The sequence below is a fragment of the Loxodonta africana genome, chromosome 20 (assembly GCF_030014295.1).
Source record: "Loxodonta africana isolate mLoxAfr1 chromosome 20, mLoxAfr1.hap2, whole genome shotgun sequence".
Taxonomy (NCBI): domain Eukaryota; kingdom Metazoa; phylum Chordata; class Mammalia; order Proboscidea; family Elephantidae; genus Loxodonta; species Loxodonta africana.
In genome coordinates, this window is record NC_087361.1 from 51,775,483 (window position 1) to 51,799,213 (window position 23,731).

At 40.8% G+C, this 23,731-nt stretch overlaps 1 long non-coding RNA gene across 1 annotated transcript; it reads left to right on the forward strand.

The window, feature by feature from the left end:
- Positions 1-1,999: 1,999 nt before the first annotated feature.
- Positions 2,000-22,449, forward strand: LOC111750685 (uncharacterized). The gene is made up of 5 exons (XR_002785758.2): positions 2,000-2,226; positions 14,286-14,392; positions 15,506-15,777; positions 20,613-20,685; positions 21,381-22,449. It is a non-coding gene; the product is annotated as an uncharacterized LOC111750685 (long non-coding RNA).
- Positions 22,450-23,731: the final 1,282 nt, after the last annotated feature.

The following is a 23,731-nucleotide window of genomic DNA, read 5'->3' on the forward strand; positions in this document are numbered from 1 at the left end:
TGAGCAGGTTTCAATGGCGCTTCCAGACTAAGACAGACTAGGAAGAAAGGCCTGGTGACCTACTTCCAAAACTTCCAGAACCCTATTCTGATCCACAACTGATCATATAGGGATGGTCCAGGACCTAGTAGCATTTGGTTCCATTGTGCATGAGGTCACCATGAGTCAAGGGCTAATTCGATGGCAGCTAACAACAACAATGAGGTAAAATATAAGTTTTGTGTGTATAAAACAGTAACATTCTTTATCACCATAGTTTATTTTCATAAGTCTGACTCTTAGAAACTTATCTGGTTGTTCCAGAAAATATTTAAATAAAAATATCTAAAATTCTGTAGTGATTGCTTCCCTATCGGCTTCACTGCTCCAGGACAGGTCAAGGTGTTGCTCTGTGTTGGTGACTGTATTCCTTGTAAGTGGGTTACATCCTTTCAGTCTCCCTACCAACCACAGAAAGTTTAAAACAACATTATAAGGAGAATCTATAGGAGAATCTATAGAATATATTTTTCTACTGTGTGCAGCGGTGTTGCCATGAGTTGGGGTCAACTCAATGGTTGCTAACAACAACAGGCAGATTAAATAACATACTCTGGCTAGACAGTAGAAAGAATTTCTGGGATTTGAGTAGGTCTTCACTAGACAATGAATGTAGTATTTGATGACCCAATCTTCTACATTTTTCCGAAGGAAAGGGTTAGAGAAAAAATTTAAATTCTGACAAAGATACATCCAACTTGTTCTTTGGTGGATAAGAAGAGCTACTTAGCAAAACCTAAAATATCCAAAACTCATGATTTTCTTTGTTCCAAGTAAATAACAAGTCTATAGATTTGTTTTTTAAGGTGACAGAATCCCAAAAACGTTCCTCAAAGTTCTCTCATCTTCAATACTCCCACTAGCATCTAGCCATGTAAGTAAATAATGTAGCCTTTATATATTAAAATTTGCATTATGTAAAAGAGAAGTGAAAATTACAAATATGGGAAAAGAATGTGATACAAAGAAGTGTACTACCTGTTTAGTAGAGAAACCAAGAAGACTTCTGGGAAAAAGCTAAATGAGTGAGTTTATAACTCAACATTTTGATTTCTCCAGTGCTGAATTTTTACTGTTTGCAACTAACCTGGAGGGCAATCAGGCTTCTAGGAAGTAGTTTTGCAACTCTGGATTTCTGCCTGATGCTTGGCCTTAATGAGGGTGTCTAAAAAATAAAGTGTCAAGTGAGCTCAGCCCGTCTCTAAAATGAGGACTGATATCTTGTGCTTACAAGCATCTGACATCACATACCTTAATACTTTACCAAAGCTCAAATTCACTGAGGATTAAAATATTAAGAACTTAGTCATGCAGAGAAAACAAGTTGTTTTCTCAGCTTCAAAAATTATTGGCTCTGAAACCCTAGAGCAGCACTGTTATTTAGAACTTTCTGCAGTAATGAAAATGTTTGTCTGTGCTGTCCAAGATGGTGGCCACTGGTCACGTCATGCTTGGTAAAGGTGGAAGTTCAGCAAAAAAGAGGAAGACCCTCAACGAGATGGCTGCAACAATGGGCTCAAGCATAGCAAAGATTGTGAGGATGGCTCAGGACCAGGCAGTGTTTCATTCTGTTATATATAAGGTCTCCAGGAGTCGGAACCAGCTCACCGGCACCTAATGACAATAACAACAACAGTCACATGTGGCTATTGAACCTTGAAATGTCACTAAGGTGACTGATACTTAATTTAATTTAAATTCAAATATTTACATGTGGCTAGTAACTATCAGACAGTGCAGCCCTAGGAACATTTTATCTCTACTGTTAATGTAAAATTTGGAGCAATATTTTTAATTGCCTACATTATTTTTTATTTTGTGTGTATATTAAATGAACAGCTTTTGACAGCAAACTGTATGTTTTTTTAAGTGGTACTCTTTAGAGGTATTTTTTTTTTAAATGACGACATGAGCATTTCGTTTTTAGTTGCCCTGACTCATGGCGACCCCACCAGAAAAACAGAACGAAATACTTCCTGGTCCTGTGCCATCCCCATGATTGGTTGTAGATCAGGCCATGGTGATTCATAGGGTTTTCATTGGCTGATTTTTCAGAAGTAGATTGCCAGGGCTTTCTAGTTTGTCTTACTCTGGAAGCTCCATTAAAACCCGTTCAGCATCATAGTGACGTGCAAACCACCACTGACAGATGGGCTGGGAGGTGAACTCAGGTCTCATGCATGGAAGGTGAGTATTTTGCCACTGAGCCACCACTGCTCCCATTAGACAATGTTGTAGATGCAACATTGACATAAAGGCCAAGATACTGTAACACCAGTATGTCTGTGGGGGGTTTGACTGAAAAGGATTGAGGGAAACATAAACACAGCGATGAAGTCCTTACTAGTTCTGTAGGTCTGCCATCTTCTCATTCCTTCTGTTTCTACTTTTCTTAGTTTTGAATAATTCTATCAGACCTTTTAATTTATTTGGGGATAAATAAAAGGATTACTTATTTGGTCCTTTTCTGACTGGCGATTGAAATTTGAGATGAGTCTAAATAAAGAGACTCATCTTTTAAACACATTCACAGCCCGCCTGCTGTCCTACTGCCTACAAAGCCTTCCAAAGAAGCCCTCTAAGAGCTCTTTCCTTATTTTAAATATAATGCTAATTCTGTTCCTTAAAGCATCATTTTTTCTCCTCCAATCTTTCCTTCAGAATTGGTTTTTAGCCACACAAAGAATTCAGTTTCATGATGTGATAATTATGCTTTGTGTATATAACCCATTTTTGAAGGGACTGGACTTACTAGGAAGCAAATAAAAAGCCAGAACCAAACTCTTTGCCATCGAGTCAATTCCAACTCATAGCCACCCTATAGGACAGAGTAGAACTGCCTCATAGGGTTTCCAAGAAGTGCCTGGTGAATTTGAACTGCCAACCTTTTGGTTAGCAGCCAAACTCCTAACCACTATGCCACCAGGATAATAAATCCCCTCTCGGATTTTCCTTTCCTGTTGCTGGATAATATCTGTCTTACACATCTCGTTTTCAAGTATTAAAAGTCCAATAATACCACACGTTCTATAATGCTTCCAATTAAAACCTTCTCCTATCTCCCACAGCTCTGGGTCTGTCTGCACCTGGAAGTCTACAATGCAGAAGAGGGGTGTGGCCAGCTTCTTTGCTCTTCCCCAGCCCACCCTCTCTCTTACTTGCTATCTTATGTTTTTCATGCCTCCAAGGTAGCATACAGAAGGGCAGGGAGGATCAGTGGACCAGTGGCAAGGTCTTTTGTTGACCTGCACTATTGCAATTTGGTGTTTAGAGCTACCTGGGGGGAGGGGGACATATGGAGTCTCTGGGTGGTACGAATGGTTAAACTCAGCTGCCAACCAAAAGGCTGGAGGTTTGAGTCCACCTGGGGACACCTAAGAAGAAGGGCCTGCCAATCTACTTCTGAAAAAAATCAGCCATTGAAAACCCTGTGGAGCATAGTTCTACTCTGACACACATGGGGTATGTCTAACTCGATGGCAACTGGTTTCTGGTTTTGGGAGGGGGGCATATGACCAAGTGCACACTTCACGTTTTCTTTCTTGGAGTGGTTTGTGAGAATGTCCGAAGGGCCTTCTCACTGCCTCATTCTTTGGCTTTGAGTATCAAGAATCTTCTCCTTTTGAACTAAGCTGCATGCCCCACGACTGCTTATGAGCCTGCTTAGCCCCCATATCTGATGGAGCATCTCCTGCAGCCTCTTCTCAAGGGATTGCTTTGACTTGACAGTCAGACCCCTCCGATAGGGTCCTTCCAAGACTTTCAAGATGGCTACCTTCCACATTGCCCATTTAATCCACCGAACGCTCAACATTGGCTCCAGAAAGACCTCAAAGGCATAGGTCAGTCTCAACCCAAGTGCCTCCTCTTCACTTTGCTTAGGTGAGAACTCACTAGACTTTGCCAGGTGACAGTCACATCTGTCTCTGTGTCCCCACAAATTGAGGACACTTCAGTTTTCCGAAGAATCCAGATTACCGTCCTCCATCCAGGGCCCATGTCATTAATGGGCCTTGCAAAGCTTAGTGGCAGCCAACTGGCTGGGGGTGGAGGATGGTGGGACGAGTGGTAGTGGTGCGATGTCAAACTCCCCTCCTGCCAGACACCCAGAGGTGTAACTAAGGTACAGCAGGTAGGGCGCGTGCCCTGCTTGCCACTTGAGGAGGGGCGCTAAAGAACAGTTTCTATTGTCCATCGCCAGCTGTGAGAGATCGTTCAGCAACTTAAAAATAGTGCCGTAGGTGTTATTTTCCATAGACAGGACCCTGCAGACACCCCAGGCTCTACAAGTGATTCTCTCGAAGGCCCTCATTTAGCATGAGAAAGGGAGAAGAAGACTCACTCTCTCTTGGGGAAGGAGAACAAGTATTTGGAAAACAAACAACCCTTATCAATCTCCTTAGTTCTCATGTTATGGGGGGTCATTTGCACTGACCTACTTTACCATCATGATATCCTTTTCCAGAGATTGATATTTCCTCTTGACGTGTACAGTGTAAGCCAGCCCAAGTCTTGCCATTCTTTCTTCTAAGGAATATTTTGGTTGTATTTCTTCTGAGACTGATTTATTCATTCTTCTGGCAGTCCATGGTGTATTCAATATTCTTTGCCAACCCCCGAATTAGAATGCATCCATTCTTCTTCTGTTGTCCTTTGTCATTGTCCAGCTTTTGCATGTATACGAGGCGATTGTAAAGACCATGGCTTGGGTCAGGTGCACCTTATTTGTCAAAGGGACACCTTTGCTTTTTAAAAAGTTTAAAGGGATCTTTTGTAGCAGATGAGCCATATGCAATACTTTGTATGGTCTCCTGACTGCTGTCTCCATGGACATTGTAGATCCAAGTAGAGTGAAATAGCTGACAACTTCAATTTTTTCTCCATTTATCATGATGTTGAAAACCTATGGATAGTAACAGAACATTGTCTAGTTTCTGCTAAGTTCTCCCATATTTCCTTCATAGTGTCCGTGCATATTTCTATTTCAGGATGTAACATCCAACTCAAAATCATCCATGTTACCTCTTTCTCGGCACTTACAATGATGGCTTTTCTGAATAGGTGCCACAGCGTATTCATTTTTGTATCCCACCCTTCACCCCATGCCTACTTTAGTGCCTACTACAAAGTAGGTGCTCAATAAATGTTTGTTGAATAGGGGGAAATAGGGTTAAGGTGTATTCCTAATCATAATTTACAGGCAAGGAAACTAAGACTAAACAGGAGTTGGCAAACATTTTCTGTAAAAGGCTCGGTAGTAAATATTTCACACCCTGTGGGCCATATGGTCTCTTTCACAATTCAGCTCTGCCTTTGTAGCAGGAAAACAGTCATAAACAATACATAAATGAGGTGATTCTGACTCATAGTGATCCCATGTGTATTAGAGTAGAACTATGCTCCACAGGGCTTTCAATGGCTGATTTTTTCCAAAGTAGATCTCCAAGCCTTTATCCCAAGGTACCGCTGGGTAGGCTTGAACCACATTTTGGTTGGCAGCTGTCTTAGTCATCTAGTGCTGCTATAGCAGAAATAGCACAAGTGGATAGCTTTAACAAAGAGAAATTATTTCCTCACAGTAAAGTAGGCTAAAAGTCCAAATTCAGGGCGTTGGCTCCAGGGGAAGGCTTTCTCTCTCTGTTGGCTCTGGAGAAAGGTCCTTGTCCTCAGTCTTCCACTGGTCAAGGACCATCTCAGGTGCAGGGACCCTGGGTCCAATGGACGCGCTCTGCTCCTGATGCTGCTTTTTTGGAGGTCCCCCACCCTCTGCTTGCTTCCCTTTCCTTTTATCTCTTGAGAGATAAAAGGTGTTGCAGGCCACACCTCAGGGAAACTCCGTTGTGGATTAGGGAGGTGACTTGAGGAATCCTTTTAACCATGGGCAGAGATTATGATCTACAACACATACAAAAATCACAAAATGGAGGACAACTACACATGGCCTAACCAAGTTGACACATATTTTGGGGGGACACAATTCAATCCATTACAGCAGCTGAGCTCATTAACCATTTGCACCTGCCAGGGACTCCTAAAAAAAAAAAAAAGTCATTGCAATCGAGTTGATTCTGACTCTTAGCAACCCTACAGGACAAAGTAGGACTGCCTCACAGGGTTTCCAAGGAGTGGCTGTTGAATTTGAACTGCCGACCTTTGGTTAGTAGCCGTGCTCTTAACCACTGTGCCACCGGGGCTCTGCAATGCAGCTAGTCGCTTCTGTTCTTTGTGTTTTTGCATCATCATCATCCTCTCCTCTCATTGTTGTTTCTATTTTTTCTTTTCTTCTTGACTATTTAAAATCATACTTATTTTACAGACTTACTCAGATCTATTGTATCTAGTTTTTGTGGTGTAGCTTCTACCATTTATTACCTCACTGGCTCTCATAGTGTTGGGTTCTTCCTCTGTGTGTGTGTTTATTTAACTTGTGAGGTCAACTTCAGCAGAGGTTGATTTATTTTTCATGAGAGTCCCACATGCCCTGGATTGTGGAAATATCAGCTTTGCCAGTTTCTCTGTGTTGGATAGGTCCTAGACTAGTTTAAACAGACCTGGGTGATGTAAGTGTCCTACCATCGGCTGCTAACCTAGAAGGCGGCAGTTCAAACCCACCAAGTGGCTCTGCAAAAAAAAGTCCTGGTGAACTGCTTCAATAAAGATCACAGCCAAGGAAACACTATGGAGCGGTTCTACTCTGTAACACATGGGATAGCCATTAGTCGGGGGCTAACAACGACAACAACTAATTTTATGTTTGTGTCTTTGTTTGAGGTTTTGATAGAATGAGAATAATACCCTCATTGGGCTCTCAGGCGCACGTCTGCCTCAGGCTTTGGGTTTCTAAGTTTTCCACACAGAGTTCGAGGCACATGGCAAGCTTTGTTGCTCCTTCCCTGGGCTGGTGAGTGGAGATTTCGCAGAAGGGCCCAGCTCAGTGCAGAGGACTCAGTTTCAGCTCTCCACCTCTCAAGGGCTCAGTCCCCTGATGTTCTTCCTGCTTAGACATGAAAACTTAGCCCCTGCTTGTCGGGGCTCTGAGTTCTTGGCAGGGCACTTCATCAGCTTGACTTGTTGTTGTTAGCTGCCTTGAGTTGACCCCTGCTCATGGCAACCCCATGCACATTGGGATAGAACTGTTGTGATCAACAGGGTTTTCATTGGCTGGTTTTCAAAGTAGGTCATCCATCTTAGTCTGGAAGCTCTGGTGAAACCTGTTGAGCATCATAACAACACACAACCCTCCACTGACTGTTGGGTGGTGGCTACCCATGAGGTGCATTGGTCGGGAATCGAACTTGGGTCTCCTACATGGAAGGCGAGAATTCTACCATGGACAGAACACTCCCTCCCTTGCTGGATTTGCTGCTCTGCATGTGATTTTTCTCTTTATTTCTTAAGTGTATGAGTTTGTTCCCTTTTCCTTCTTTCGAGCTTGGCTGTTGTGGGAGAACCTGTGTCAGCTCCGCACGCTGCGTTGCTGGAGGGTCTGTGCTTTACTCGCTGTGGTTGTGCTCCTGTCCTGCTTGGCATACAGTGCTGTGTCCCCAAACCAACCCGGGCCCCCGAGGAACAACGCTGGGTGTTCAGCTCAGTCCTCCCTCAGTGGAACCTTTCGTCACACTCCGCAGCAGAATTCATCTTGTCCTTGCTCATACCACTGCTGCGTACCATTATTGTTGTTATTTTGAACATTTTTGTTGTGCTTTAGGTGAAAATTTACAGAGCATATTAATTTCCCATTCACAAAATTCGTACCCAAGTTGTTTCGTGACATTGGTTGCAATCCCTGCAATGTGTCAGCACTCTCCCCCGTCCCTCCCTGCTTCCGCGTTTCCATGGACTGGTTTTCCGGTCTCTCGTGGCTTTCTTTTCCTTAGTCAAGTCTACTCACTTCCCCTATGTTGTGTATTGCCTTTCTCTTCACCAAAGTTAACACGTTTGCTATCTAGTTAGTGGTTTTCCTCCCCACCCCTCTCTTCCTTGGTAGTACTCAAAGATGGTTTCCTGCTGTGTGTAAACCTTTTCTGGGGTTTTTATAATAGTGGTCTCTGCCCCGTTCCTTGTACCAAAACACCGTGACATTGGTGTGTTTACTGGTGTACCTGACAACCTCTGCCTCCCTCCTTAGAGTCCTACACTGTCCAGGGTCCATACGAGGTTCACAACACATGCCAAACTAATCAATTAAGGAAGATGTAAAAGAATGAATTAGTGAATAAATAAAGAATAGCAGAATTTGTAGTTCCTTTGTCTCTGCCTTTAGGAATCCTTGGGTGGTGCAAACAGTTAACACGCACAGCTGCTAACTGAAAGGCTGGAGATTGCAGTCTATCCAGAGACACCTCAGAAGAAAGGCCTGGCAATCTACTGCTGAAAAACCAGGCATCGAAAACCCTATAGAGCAGGGTTCTACTCTGTCACAGATGGGGTAGCCATGTCAGAATCCACTCTGCGGCAACTTTTTTTTTTTTTTTTTTGCCTTTATGCTGGGTTTCCACCATAAACTACACCTATAAAGATATTGTTGTTGCTGTTGCCTGAGCTGCCATCTAGTTGACTCCAACTCGTAGCAACCCCATGTGCGCAGAGTAGAGCTGTGCTCCATAAGATTTTTGGAAGCAGATTGCCAGAACTGTCTTCTAAGGCACCTCTGAGTGGGTTCGAACCACCAACCTTTCTGCTAATAGTTACATGCTTAACCATTTGTCCCACGCAGGGATTTCCATAAGAAAGTCAAATAAAATCATATCCGATCTTGACGAGAAGTGAAGTGCAGAACGTCCAATGAAGAGAGTAGCAGCAATCACACGTCTTGCTCCCCATTTGCCAGGCACCTCACATTAATACACTGAATTCTTATGACAGGATTTTGAGGTAGATACTATGAACATCTCTGTTTCGCAGATGAGGAAGCTGAGGGTTAAATAATTTGACCAAGCTCATAAAAGGCAGAACTAGGACTTGAGCCCAGGTAGTCTCACGTGCTTTGGACAAGTTATCAGGGGGGACCAGTCTCTGGAGAAGGACATCATACTTGGTAAAGTAGAGGTTCAGTGAAAAAGAGGAAGACCTTCAATGAGATGGATTGACACAGTGGCTGCAACATAACAATGATTGTGAGGATGGCACACGACTGGGCAGTGTTTTGTTCAGTTGTACATAGTGTCGCCATGAGTCTGAACCAACTTGACAGCACCTAACAACAACAGTCTGGCTCCAGAGTTCATGCTTGTAACCACTAGGTTAAATAGCCTGGCAACACTAATGAGGGATACAGATCAAAGTTTTTGGCCCCATGATTTTTTAAAAAACAAAGATACTCCAACAATTTTTAAGTTCAAATACCGTAAACCTGGGGAAACTGTGTAAGGCAGAAACCTGTTGGAGAAGGAAAACTCAAATATTTTCCACTAAAACAAGTGATAGAAGACTAGTTCTAGCTCTCACAAGTTTCAGTGTAATTGTTTTCTACCGATTGCTCAGGCTCTTTTTAACACACTGTCTTGGGAAAGTTAACTACTTCATCCAGTGCTATGGATTGAATTGTGTCCCCCCAAAATCTCTGTCAACTTGGCTAGACCATGATTCCGAGGATTGTGTGATTGCCCAGCATTTTGTCATCTGATGTGATTTTCCTCCGTGTTGTAAATCTTACCTCTGTGGTAGTAATCGCTATGAATTGGAATCGACTCAACGGCACTGAGTTTTGAGTTATGGTAGTAATGAGACAGGATTAAAGGCAGTTATGTTAATGAGGCAGGACTCAATCTACATGATTAGGGTATATCTGGAGTTAATCTCTTCTGAGATATAAAAGAGAAGCAAGCAGAGAGGAGGGGTACCTCTTACTACCAGGAATGAAGAGCCAGGAGGGGAGCATGTCCTTTGGACCCAGGATCCTTGCTCTGAGAAGCTCCTAGACCAGGTGAAGATTGATGACAAGGACCTTCCCTCAGAGCTAACAGAGAGAGAAAGCCTTCCCCTGGAGCTGGAACCCTGAATTCAGACTTCTAGCCTCCTAGACTGTAAGAGAATAAACTTCTGTTTGTTAAAGCCAACCACTTGTGGTATTTTCTGTTATAGCAGCACTAGATGACTAAGACACCAAGTAAACAAACCATCTCCATATTTAACTAATGGGTGTAAAAATCCTTCCCCAGAGTCTAATCTAGAACTCACGTGTTGCTGTTTAAAAACCTGCCATCATTTTTGTTTTCCTTCCTTATTCATGATAAGAAAAAAGTTAAATAAACTTGCCTCCTCCTTGTCTTCCTGGAAACAAAATTAGAGGCTGCATTAGATTAGAAATTACTTAGTAATATATCCTTTTTCTTTAGAATCCAAAAAGCCTCTATGAACATTTTGGATATACTGATAACAATGTCAGCATGGCCTATTGCTCACTCATTCCTCTCATGCTGACCCAGAAGTATGAGTCAAGACACACTGGAGCAAAGTAAGGGGATCCACCCCGCCATTCCAACTCCCACAGGGCACATGGCTCAGACGTGTGGGTGCAGATGACCCGTAATTCCTACGTTACTAATATGAACCCATCTCTTATCTGAACTCCTTTAATGGAATTTTCTGGAGAAGGAATGATAACCTCTTCTGAATCTAAGAGTGGGCGAAAGACCGTCAAGCCACAAGGCTCATGGACTCTAAACAAAGTGGGGATACGTCTTGGAGAGCAGCAGAAGTTTCTTACATAGGATTATTAAAGAATATGCTAAAGAAAGATAAGCGACTTGAGCGTTACTAAATATACCAAGGGTGCATGGGACTGAGATACATGGGGTGATGTGCAGCTGAACAAACAAACTGACTATTTTGGTAGGAACCCTGCGTGTTTGGCATTTTGACTTTGATGACCCTGCTTACTATTTAAGGAGTGCTGGGGAATTATCATCTGAAGTCTGGAATAGATGTTTCTCTTCAAGAGAAAGCCAATTTTTAAGTGTTTGGATGACCCTTGGGTAAAATGTATTGGTCATAAAAATTATTCCACAATTTACAATGTCACCAAGATGGCACAGCCTAAGAACCATGGTGAGAGCAGAAGAAAATGGATATAACTGGTCGAGAACCAGGGACTTCATTTTTCTTGCAATAAACTCGCCCCATTGCAGTCATAGTGAATTTCAGAAAATGGATGGTTATTGAGATGAGATTATTTTTGAGGTATAATGTGGGCTATTCACGTGAAAACATTTTCTTTTTATACCTAAATTATCATCTTTAGGTTAATGCTTCAAACCCTGTCTTTGTTTTGTCTGTGGAGACCTGGGAGATTGGTATGACTTAGTGCCTCCTTTGTGGACAAAAGGAGCCCTGGTGGCACAGTGGTTAAGCACTTGTCTGCTAACTGAAAAGTTGGCGATTTGAACCCACTAGCTGCTTGGTGGCGGAAAGATGTGGTAGTCTGTTTCTCTAAAGATTACAGCCTTGGAAATCCTTTGGGGGCTATTCTACTCTGTCCTATAGGGTTGCTATGAGTCAGAATCCATTCGATGGCAACGGATTTTTTTGAAAAAAGAAAGCTACCACAGTAAATTCAAAAGAACCAAAACTCTTGCTGTAGAGTCAATTCCAACTCATAGAGACCCTATAGGACAGACTAGAACTGCCCTGCAGGGTGTCCAAGGAGCAGCTGGTAGATTCCAACTGCCGACCCTTTGGCTAGCCCCTAAGTTCTTAACCACTGCACCACCAGGTCTCCACCGGAGTAAATACGTGGTAGAAATGATTAAAATGTATTAAAATTTAAATGGTTGGCATTTAATTACTGATTGGCAATCTTGCTTAAGTCATCTTAGTCATGTGAGAATCATAGAAAGATTTTTATAGTATTAAAAAAGAAATTACAATGAAAGGCAGTATCTGATAAAGGGTTCAGGTGGTATGAGTTCGTGCTTGAACCAGCATCAGGCAACAGATTTATCGTTTTACAACCTCCCTTGTAAAAGACATCTGAGTTGTTTATGAGTTACTGGCACTTTTGTTTAAAGCTGCAGTTGTTGCTTTGCTCAGAGAACTGGGAAGTCCCTTTTGATTTTAGCTGTGTTCTATGGACAACGGTCCACCCTTCGATGATCCCTCTTCTAAGTAAGGGAGAAATCTGGATCAGAAAATACGCCTGGACACAGGCCCTGACAAAAACCTTCTCAACGCAGAGCTCTCCATGTTGAAATTCCCTTAGTTATAATTCCTTAGTTTAAGAATTCCCTACCTGCCAAAATATAAATCAAATCTGACTTGGTAAGGAAAACACATTCTTTGATTTTGGAGGGACATATTTTTAGGGCCAGATGACATGAGAGAGGATTGCATGGTATCAGGGCAGTTGACCTGAGCTGACCAAAGAGCCTAAGCTGAAAAAACAAAAACAACGCCTCATTTTAAAAAATAGCCAACGCCAGGCAGAAAAGCTGCAGAGATCTCTGAGAGGGTAGTGACCGGTCAAACGTGGAGAATTGTTCTAAGGTTGAGCCTGACATGGCGGGTCATAATTGCAGCATAATTGCTTATTTGATGCTCTGAAGTTTTTCAGTTTCAATCAAAATCTTGTTCGGTCAAGGTATTTTTCAATGACCATCTCAAAGAAAGGCCCACAAATGCTTTTATCGGTATGGGTTATACAAGGGTTATATAGCCGTGAAGGAACACTGTTAGCAAAGTGGCACAGAAAAATAATCCACGAATAGTTTTTAAAAATCAGAATTTTTCAATGTTATCTGAATTTAACTAACAGAAAATAAACTTAGGTGAAGCTGAGGGAATAAGTGAATTTTAGACTAAGGTTTTGTAATTCTAAAAGATACTTTCTGTAAAAAAAAATTCGTCTTTAAAGGAAAATATAGTAAACAAATTTTAAGTGCATTTTGTGTTTTAAAAACAATGTATCTTAATTTGGACAGTAGTTTTTAAACACCTACTATGAAAGAAGGGGATTTTATCACATCACATTTCTTTTCCCTCCCTCTGCTATAGTAAATTTGTTGCCATCAAGTCTATTCCAGCTCATAGCGACCCTGTAGGACAGAGTAGAACTGCCCCATAGAGTTTCCAAGGAGCAACCTGGTGGTTTCAAACTGCTGACCTTTTGGTTAGCAGCCGTAGCGCTTCACCACTACGCCACCAGGGTTTCCTCTGTTATAGTATGGGTCAGCAAACTACAATCTAAAGGCAAAATTTGTTCTACTGCCTGTTTTTTGAAAATAAAAATTTTATTGTGACACAGTCATGCCCACTTGTTTATGCATTGCCAATCCCTGCTTTGAGCTACAGCAGCGGATTTGAGTAGTCTTAGCAGAGTCCATGTGAACCACAAAGCCTAAAATATGCTCTACCTGACCCTTTTCAGAAAGTTCGGTGATCCCTGTGTTATGCTTCTAATTTTTATATTGTTGTTGTTGCTGTTAGCTGCCGTTGAGTCAATTCCAAGTCATAGCAACCCTATGTACAATAGAATGAAACACTGCCTGGTCCTGCCCCACCCTCACAATTGTTGCTATGTTTGAGCCCATTGTTGCAGCCACTGCATCAGTCCATCTCATTGAGGGTCTTCCTCTTTTTTGCTGACCCTCTACTTCACCAAGCATGATGTCCTTCTCCAGGAACTGATTCCTCCTGAAAACATGTCTAAAGTATGTGAGATGAAGTCTCGTCATCCTTGCTTCTAAGGAGCATTCTGGTTGTACTTCTAAGACAGATTTGTTCATTCTTCTGGTAGTCTATGGTATATTCAATAGTCTCCGCCAACACCATAATTCAAAGGCATCAATTCTTCTTCGGTCTTCCTTATTCATTGTCCAGCTTTCACATGTATCTGAGGCAACTGATATATCATGGCTTGGGTCAGGTGCACTTTAGTCCTCAATGTGACATCTTTGCTTTTTAACACTTTAACGAGGTCTTTTGCAGTAGATTTGCCCAACGCAGTGCGTCGTTTGATTTCCTGACTGCTGCGTCCGTGGTTGTTTATCGTTGATCCAAATAAAATGAAATTCTTGACAACTTCAATATTTCCTTTGTTTATCAAGATGTTGATTACTGGTCCAGTTGTGAGGATTTTTGTTTTCTTTACTTTGAGGCGTAATCCATACTGAAGGCTATGGTCTTTGATCTTCATCAGTAAGTGCTTCAAGTCCTCTCATTTTCAGCAGGCAAGGTAGTGTCATCTGCATAACGCAGGTTGTTAATGAGTCTTCCCCTCTAATCCTGATGCCCCGTTCTTCTTCATACAGTCCAGCTTCTCGGATTATTTGCTCATCATACAGATTGAGCAGGTACGGTGAAAGGATACAACCCTGACGCACATCTTCCCTGACTTTAAACCACGCTGTATCCCAAGGTACCAAGATTTATGGCATTTATATTCTGTTTGAATACCGTAATTTTGGCATTGTTCTATATGTAAACGGGTACATTGCTCACTCTCAGTCCTCTTTACAGTGTCTCCTCTAATTATGAGTCCTTAATTGTGATTATTTTTTAATTAATCAAGTACTTTCTTCAATAAGGGTTTCTGAGATATCAGTTTCATTTTCTTAATATTTGTTAATGTATGTCTGTTATAATTTTTTTTAAAATGTCTCATCTGGCTGTTACGTTCTTTCCTTATGAACTGTGTAGACCAGTGCTGTCTGATAGAAATATAATGTGAGCCATATGCATAATTGAAATTTTTCTAGTAGCCACTTTAAAAATAGCAAAAAAAAAAAAAGGTAAATTTTGATAATACATTTCATTTAACCCAATATATCCAAATATCATTTCAACTTGTAATCAACATAAAATATTATCAATGAGATTTTCCATAATAAGTCTTCAAAATCTGGGGTGTCTTTTATACAGCACATCTCAATTAAAACTAATGACATTTCGAGTGCCACATGTATCTAAGAACTATCACATTGGACAACACACTGCAGACAATTCTCAATTATATTTGGGTATTCAATGTTGTGAGGTCTGTCCTATTTTTTTTTCTTCCATGTAGGTGATTAGTTTTTTCTTGATGCCTGAATAATTATTTCTTCATTCTTGAAATTCAATAAATTAAATCAGACATATATCAACAAAGAATTTAATACCTAGTTTTCATATTTATTCACAGTACAAATTGAATTTATTTCAGGGATATTTTTCTTATGTCTTTGAATCCTTTCCTTGTTCCACTTGTTCAGTTCCTTTCTTCTAAGTCTCCAATTACACATTAGTTGGGTTGCCTATTTTTGTCTTCCATATTTAGTAGTTTCTCTTTGATTGTTTAAATACCCAGTGTTCATTTTCATGACTATAATTATCACCATCATTCTCCTAAATGTTAGTTATTAGATACTGTTTGTTTCTCTTTCTATCATATTTATTTGTTTCTTGTTGTTTTTAACTTTATTTTTAATGCTGTTGTTTTCATCCTCATTTTGTTTGCTGAGAATAGTTTTCTTTTTTTTTTATCTTATAGTGTTCCCAGGTGGTGCAGTGGCTAAACAATCAGCTGCTAACTGAAAGGTCAGCGGTTTGAACCCACCAGCCGCTCTGAGGAGAAAGGTGTGGCAGTCTGCTTCTGTTAAGATTACAGCCTTGAGAACCCTATGAGGCAGTTCTACTCTGTCCTATAGGGTCACTATGAGTCAAAATCAACTCAGTGGCACAGAACAACAACACAACAATTTAGTGCTCCTAAATCTTAATAACTTCCTAAACCCAATAAAGGACATCTGTAAAAACCTTCAGGTAACATAATACTTAATGGTGAAAAACTGAATGTTTTTCTTCTAAGATAAGGAATAACCCAAGGATGTCTACTCTCACTATTCCTAATCAACAGCATAATGGGAGCTCTAGCCAGTACAATAAGCGAACAAATAGAAATGAAGCCATTCAAATTAGAAAGAAAGAAAGAAACCTGTCCCTATTTTCAGATGACATGATTGTCTACACAGAATATCCTCACGGTTTCTAACAACAACAACAAAAACTCCTAGCAATAATCAGGTTTAGCAAAGTTGTAGGATATAGCCAAAAAAAAAAAAAAAAAAAAATCAATTGTATTTTTAGCTGCTTTTTTTCAGGTGTGTGTGTGTGTATTAGTGAGAATTCTCAGGATTTTGTTGACAGACCAACATGACTTCTTGAGGAGTAGGAGTGAAATTAGGTGCTGTGCCCTGCTGTTCTGTTCTGCTGTGTTAAACAATCTTATACTTCTTTTTAATTTTTTAAAGTTCCGATATTGAGTTTTGTGTCACAGTGTCTGATAGCTGCTGGTAGATCTTTTCTTTTCAGTTAGAAAAGGTTAACTTTTTTTTTGGTTAGGTATATTTGTGTTGCTGTTTTTGTTGCTGTCAAGTTGATTCTGGCTCATAGCGATCCCGTGTGAGCAGGGTAGAACTGCTTGATAAGATTTTTAAGGCTGTGACCTTCCAGAAGCACATTCTGAGGTGCCTCTGGGTAGGTTCAAACTGCCAACATTTAGGCCAATAGTTGAGTGCTTAACCATTTGCACCATATATATATATATATATACACACACACATACATGTATATACATATCTACTTATCACTTATTGACTATCTTGTTATCTAACATTTTGCAATTTCAATAGAAAAAGTCTACTATCTATTTTGTGCATTAGCAACGTATGTCTGGCAGTAACGAATGCTGAGGTATGAGGCAAGAGTAACGCCAGCCATAATGGTTAAAGTTATGTGTCAATTTGGTTGGGCCATTATTCTCAGTGGTTTGACAGTTACGTGATGATATAATTTGGCAGTTATGTAATAATGTAATTTGGAGGAATATAATGATACAGTTAGTTTCCATTTTGTGATCTGATGTGGTCATCCTTCATTTTTGCATTATGCTGATTTTCACATAATGACCTGGTCTTTGGAACCTAACCATGTTGATAAGTGAGGAGTGTATGTGTGTATATATATATATTCCCATTGCTGTCAAGCTGATTCGCACATGTAGAGACCCTATAGGACAGAGTAGAACTGCCCCATACAGTTTCCAAGGAGCAGCTGGTGGATTCTAACTGCCGACCTTTTGGTTAGCAGCCGAACTCTTAACCACTGCGCCACCAGGGCTCCATATATATGTATAAAATTACTACACACTCCCAAATTCCTTCTTCCTATTATATACCATTGCTCTGCAAATGGCACCATCCATTTACCCAAGGAAAAATCAGGGTACTTCTTCACTTCTCCCTCTCCCTGACTCCCTAATTGGCATCTGAGTTTTGACATTTGTACCTCCTTAATATATCTGGAATGCATTCCCTTTTCTCTAGCCTGTCAGTACTACTTTTGCTCAGATCCTTATTTATATGTAAGTGTGTATATGTATTCCTTAGTATGTTCAATTTTGAGTTCAATTGAGTTCAATCTCAATATGAACCAATTTCATCACCTGTCATCCTTCATGGATAAGAATCAACATAAATCCAATACCTAAAATATGGTTTGGCTGCAATGTGTAGAATCATTTAAAAGGGGTAAAACCAGAGGCAGAGAAACCCTTTAATTAATCAAATCCCCACTTGCCACTTCTCAGTCATCTCTGACACCAGCTGCCAATGTGGCATACTTTCTCTCTACCTCTAGCTACACAGAGCTGGGTCAGAGCTCGCAAGTTAAAAGGACACTGTCCTTTAGACTGCCAAATAGACAGATGCCAGCCACAAACTAAGGAGTCCACATGACACTTTTACTTCCGACCTGCTGGCTGTGAACATGGGGTTTTCCCACTATTCCTTCAGGATGCAGCAGAAAGCTCTGGGGCTTCCCCTGGGCTACCTCATTTTTGCCTGCTGGCTCCCACTACTCCTTTTGGTTCAATAATTCACTGGAAGGACTCACAGAATTCACAGAAAGCCCTATACTTATGATTACAGATTTATTGTAGCAAAAAGATACAAATCAGGATCATCACAAGGAAGAGACATGTGGGCGAGGTCCGGGAGGGTCCCCAGTGCAGAGTTTCCGTACCCCAAAGAGTGCACGTCACCTTCCATTCACCAGATAAGAAGCTCTTGGAACCTCCATGCTCAGAACGTTTATTGGCTTAATAACATAGCCATGATTGAGACCTCATTGAATATACATGGCAGGTTAAATCATGCCTCCTGAGGTTAGTTGATGTTGGGCTACCAGGTGGTCTTTCTGGTCTGGTCATCCTCCACTTATTAGCACAATCCTCAGGTGTGGCCTACAGGTTTTACGCAATAAAAGCACCTCAATTACTCAGGACATTCCAAGGGTTAGCTCTCAAGAACCAAGGACAAAGATCAAATTTTTTTTTTGTAAGGTGATTTATTACCACAAACACCCAAAATCCCTCTTCCTATTATATACCATTCCTCTGCAAATGGCACCATCCACTCACCCAAGGCAAAAACCAGGGCCCTTCTTCACTTCTGCCTCTCCCTGACTGCCTAATTGGCATCTGAGTTTTGACATTTTTTCTCTAGCCTATCAGTACTGCTTTTGCTCAGATCCTTCTTATTTCTCTCCAATATTATTTCAGTAGCTTTCTAAGGGGTGTCTCTCCCTCTGGCCTTACCTCCCTCCTGAACGATTCTACACATTGTAGCCAAGCCATACTCTGAATTGTGAATATGAGTAGCTCACTACCCTTCATAGATTCTCTGTAGCAGTTAAGACAAAGAATAAATGCCCAGGCATGCTGTTCCTGGTTTTGTTTGTTTGTCTGTCTTGTTTTGGGATCAGTCTCCTGCCAGTGTCCATCATCAGATCTTGCTGCCCTCTCATCCTTGTATTCCATCCAAAATGACCCATTCGTGCTTTCTCATCAAGCCTTTATTCACTACTGTGCCTTTGTACAAACTTCTCTTTATGCTTGGAGTGTTCGTCCTTGTCACGTCTCCTCTTCTGGTCAAGGCTTACTTAAAAGGCTCAACTTAAGTGTATTGAGAAAAAAGTTACCCAAACAAAATCTCCACCCATCCCAGAAAACCACTCCATAAAAACAGAAGAGAAAGAAAAATTTTCTCATCGAATAAGCGTTAAGCCTGCATGGGATGCATCGCAGGCAGGCAATCCGCTGAAGAAATCCAGAAGCAGAAAGGAATCTAGCCCTTTATAGACCTAAGTGGAAGCAACCCATTCCATCCAGGTTTAAGATAAAATTGCTAATTTTCCAATGTCTTTATGGCCAGATAACTGAAGTCATACTAATCTCCTTCCTGGCAATAGGAAGCTGGGGGAGGGTCCCTGAAGTTACACTGAAAGAGGCAGCTGCCTGATCTTTGAGGAGGCCTCTTAGATATACATGTACTTTTCAAAGAAATGAAGAAAGAATTTACAGTTACGAGTCATCTAAAGTGAATTCTGAAGGGACAGGGTAGAAGAGGAGCCTCTTCCCTTATTCTCAACAGGGAGAATCAAAACCTTTTATTTTCAATTTGTATTTTTCCTTATAAGAGTAACCGTCTCAGCTGGCCTTTCTCACCTTCCTCATCTCAGCCCCCTGTATGCTCTCAAAGCATCCTGGGTATACTGCTTGATATGTACTGAAAAAAGGGTTTTAATTCGCCTGGAATCCAGATTTCTGGCTTTCATGGATGTTGAGGTAACCCACACAGGCCATTGCCCTTAGGTGTCCTTTCGAAACTTGAGCCTTAAAAAAACTGGTTCCTAAAACCTGCCTTTGAGTCAAACAATGGTCTGGATAAACTAGTAAGACCACTTTTGTTTTGGGCACTGTGCTCTTTTGAAGAATTCAGTCAGTTTCCGGAAATAGACTTCAAAGATCAGACTGTGGCTTAGGCTGTGTCCTCTAGAGAAGCAAAACCAGTGAAGCATATAGAGAGAGAGCGAGAGAAAGAGAGTGCGAGCTTTATCTCAAGGAAATGGCTCACGCAGTTGTGGAGGCTGGCAAGTCCCAAATCTGTAGTTCGGGTGTCAGGCTGGAGGCTTCTCCTGACTCGTGTGGTTGCAGGGATTGACGAACACAAAATCAGTAGGTCAGGGCACAAAATCAGTAGGTCAGGGCGTAGGCTGCTGGCTCACATCCCAAGAACCAGTGGTCAGAGTGTGACAATTTGGATGCAGGATCCAGAGAGAGCTCTACCAGAACATCTACATATATTGAATGCAGGCCATGCCCGCAAGGAAACTGATAGGCTTTTCAATTGATTGACTGCTCACATCAGATCAGAAAATGGAGGATGATTACATAATATCTGCCAAACCACTGAGAATCATGGCCTAGCCAAATTGGCATCTAACCTTAAGGATTACAGACTGGGAGCTGTGATTAGGGTAAATCATTAATTATCTTAATTGTTCTTCAAGACAATGTTATATGAAAATCCTTCCTGGCTACGAATTTATCATTTCTGTTCCCACCCTTTTTTTCCATGGCAATCCTGATAAGATTTATCATAAGAATTTTGGAAGTTCTCATCTTTGGAACATTTCCGACGCTCTTCTTGAAATGTTACCCTGATCTGCAAATCATATATTTAATAAATTTTAATCAATTTCTATTATTGGCTTAGTATGATTTTTGTTTTAACAGTACTGTATTTTTCTTGTCTAAGCTCCTTTCAGACGGGGACTGTGTCTTCTGTGTCTTCTTCATGCTTGCATATATGATATTTATTTTGGTACATGGTAAGTACTCAATAATTATTAAGTGAACGAACGTGATACCTTCTGTATTAAGGGAAAAGATATTCCAACTGGAAAAGCTAATAACAATTATGAAGTGAGAATAATAATAGCTGTCATTAGTTTTATTTGCTTGCATATTTTCCTTTAATTCTCATAGTAACCCTATGAATTAAGAAGTATCCCCAACTTATAGAAAAGCAAAACCAGGCTCTGAAGTGTTGATAATTTGCCCAGTCACCCAGTTAATAAGTGTTAGGAGTCAAGAGTCAGACATATGACTGGATGATGCCAAAGCTCATCTCTTTCCACTCTACCACCAAAGCTGGGATTTGGCAGGAGAGAGTAGGAGAACCTCAAGAGATCTTCAATGTAATCATACCTTCAGTATTAGATAAGTTACCTCTCAGGGTATGAAAGGTCTCCTGGGTGTGTTGTCAGAGACACTAGAAAACTGAACAGGTGAAAGAAGACAGGTGTCATGGATTGAATTGTGCCCCCCCCCCCAAATGTGCCTATTAACTTGGTTAGGCCATGATTCCCAGTATTCTGTGGTTGTCCTCCATTATATGATTGTAATTTTATGTTAAAGAGAATTAGGGTGGGATTGTAACACCATCCTTACTCAGGCCCCTCCCTGAACAAATGTAAAGGGAGTTTCCCTGGGGTGTGGCCTGTACCACCTTTTATCTTTCAAGAGATGAAAGGGAAGCAAGAAGAGAGTAGGGGACCTCATACCACCAAGGAAGCAGCACCAGGAGCTGAGTGTGTCCTTTGGACCTGGGGTCCCTGCACCTGAGAAGCTTCTCAACCATAGGAAGATTGAGGACAAGGACCCTTCCTTCAGAGCTGACAGAGACAGAAAGCCTTCCCCTGGAGCCGATGCCCTGAATTTGGACTTTTAGCTTACTTTACTATGAGAAAATAAATCTCTTTGTTAAAGCCATCCATGTGTGGTATTTCTGTTATAGCAGCACTAGATGACTAAGACAACAGGAAATGTGAAAGTATTTAAGAAACAGATCTGAGAAATGGTAGTATATTTTATTGGATAGATTGTTGATGAAAGTAGCAATCAATAGGACCAACACTGAGAATAGGTCGGGCAAAGTGAACTCCTCTTCATTTGATCATAGATTTCCTAGTTTGAATGATCACAATAAAATAAGAGGCAAGAAGAAGTGTATTCTTGTTGTTTCTGAAATTCCCTGGTTGTTATCACTGGACAAAAATCCATATGGAAAAAGTAACAAACAACTTCAAATTAAAACTAAGTTGAGTAACCAGTAAGGACCAAGAAGAGGAATATCTAGAAGAGAAATCCCTTCCATCTACAAGGAGAGTTATCAGCTCTCAAGCCAAAGTCTACCAAGGCTTCACCTCCCATAATTCCAGCAGATATCCTCCATTCTATTATAATTGTATTTTCTACATTTTATAACATACTTATTCAGTGTGTTCCTTTAACACATCCTATATTCTTCCATAATACTACTAGGGGAGCGAAGAAGCATATTTCCTAGAGACGTGAGAATTTCCTAAGGGGTTTTGGATTTCTGCTCTTTCAGGTCTTTGGTGGTATGCCCCAATATCTGAGCCTAGTGGCTTATTTAGGCACAGTTTCTGGTGTTGTGTGGCTGGTTCCTCCTTTGGCTTTCTTATCAGTTAGATATCTGTGCAGTTCATCTTTTTCTTCTTTCCCATGGAAGGAGCTATAAATGGCACAAATGAACCCTCCACAATCCTTATTATTGTATTACATTGGATAAAGACTATCTTTTATCTTATGAACAAAATCGAGGCATTTGGTATGGCCGATGTGACAAACAGAGCCCTAGTGGTGCAGTGGTTAGGAGCTACGGTTACTAATCAAAAGGTTGACAGTTTGAATCCACCAGTTGCTCCTTGGAAACCCTAAGGGGCAGTTCTACTCTATCTTATAGGGTCGCCATGAGTAGGAATCGACATGAAGGCAATAGGTTTTATTTTTTTTTCTTTTTTTTTGATGTGACGAACAAATGACTTCCCATGTATTTGGACAAGAAGAGGATATAAATCAATAGAAGTCAACCTGGAAGGAAAGTTCTCCAGGCCTGCCACTGTTCTTGGTTCCTGGACTTTTTCTATAAAATATTAGGATCAAGGACTTGGATATAAACATAAAAGCCATGTTTATCAAATTTTCAGTAAAGCTAGGGGTAAAAGATGAAAGGTTCTAAATGATCTCACCAAGTTCACAACTGGCTCTGAAATGATATTAACTACGTGTTAGTTTCTGTTGTCAGCTTCAAAAGATCAATTTTACAATGGTAAGATATCAAGACACAAAACCTGTTTGAACAACATCTTTTGTGAAAATGAGCATAAAACATGGGTAAACCAATTGACTTCAAATTTTCCATGAGACCAAAATACCAAATGGTCGCCAAAAAAAATCGATACCATCTTACACTACAGATAGGACCCGGAAGATCTAGATTCTAAAAACCACATCTGATGTCTAGCTCAATGTCTTTCGCTTAATTCTCAGGTCTGATTTGTCGAATAACAATTATAATGTCAGGACATAGCTGGGGTGTTTATTAGAATTTGACCGTCACATTTTTAAGGATGAGTTGATAACCTGGAGTACACTGAGATAATGACCACTCAACAGGGAAGGTCTGAAAACCACATAGTAAGAAGTCCAATGGGAGAATGAGGAGCTCGCAGAGGAGAAGACTAATGAGAAATGGGCTAATACTTTGGTTCAGACTTGTTTTATCCCCTCCCAATCGAAGAATTCTGATCCATGTTATGGGGAGGCAATCTTAAACTCAATATTAAGAAGAACTTTCTATAATTGATAGAGACAACAATATGGACTATTGAATGACCCTCTGTTAGAACCGTTGGTGAGGGAATTACTGCCTGTATGGCCTTTCCAACCCAAAGGTTCCATAATAAGTAGTAAGAGTTAGTATAATTGTTTGAAACATGATAATAAATATATGGGATGTAAGCACTTTCACATTAACCCTGATCCAAAACCCACTGCCGTCGAGTCGAC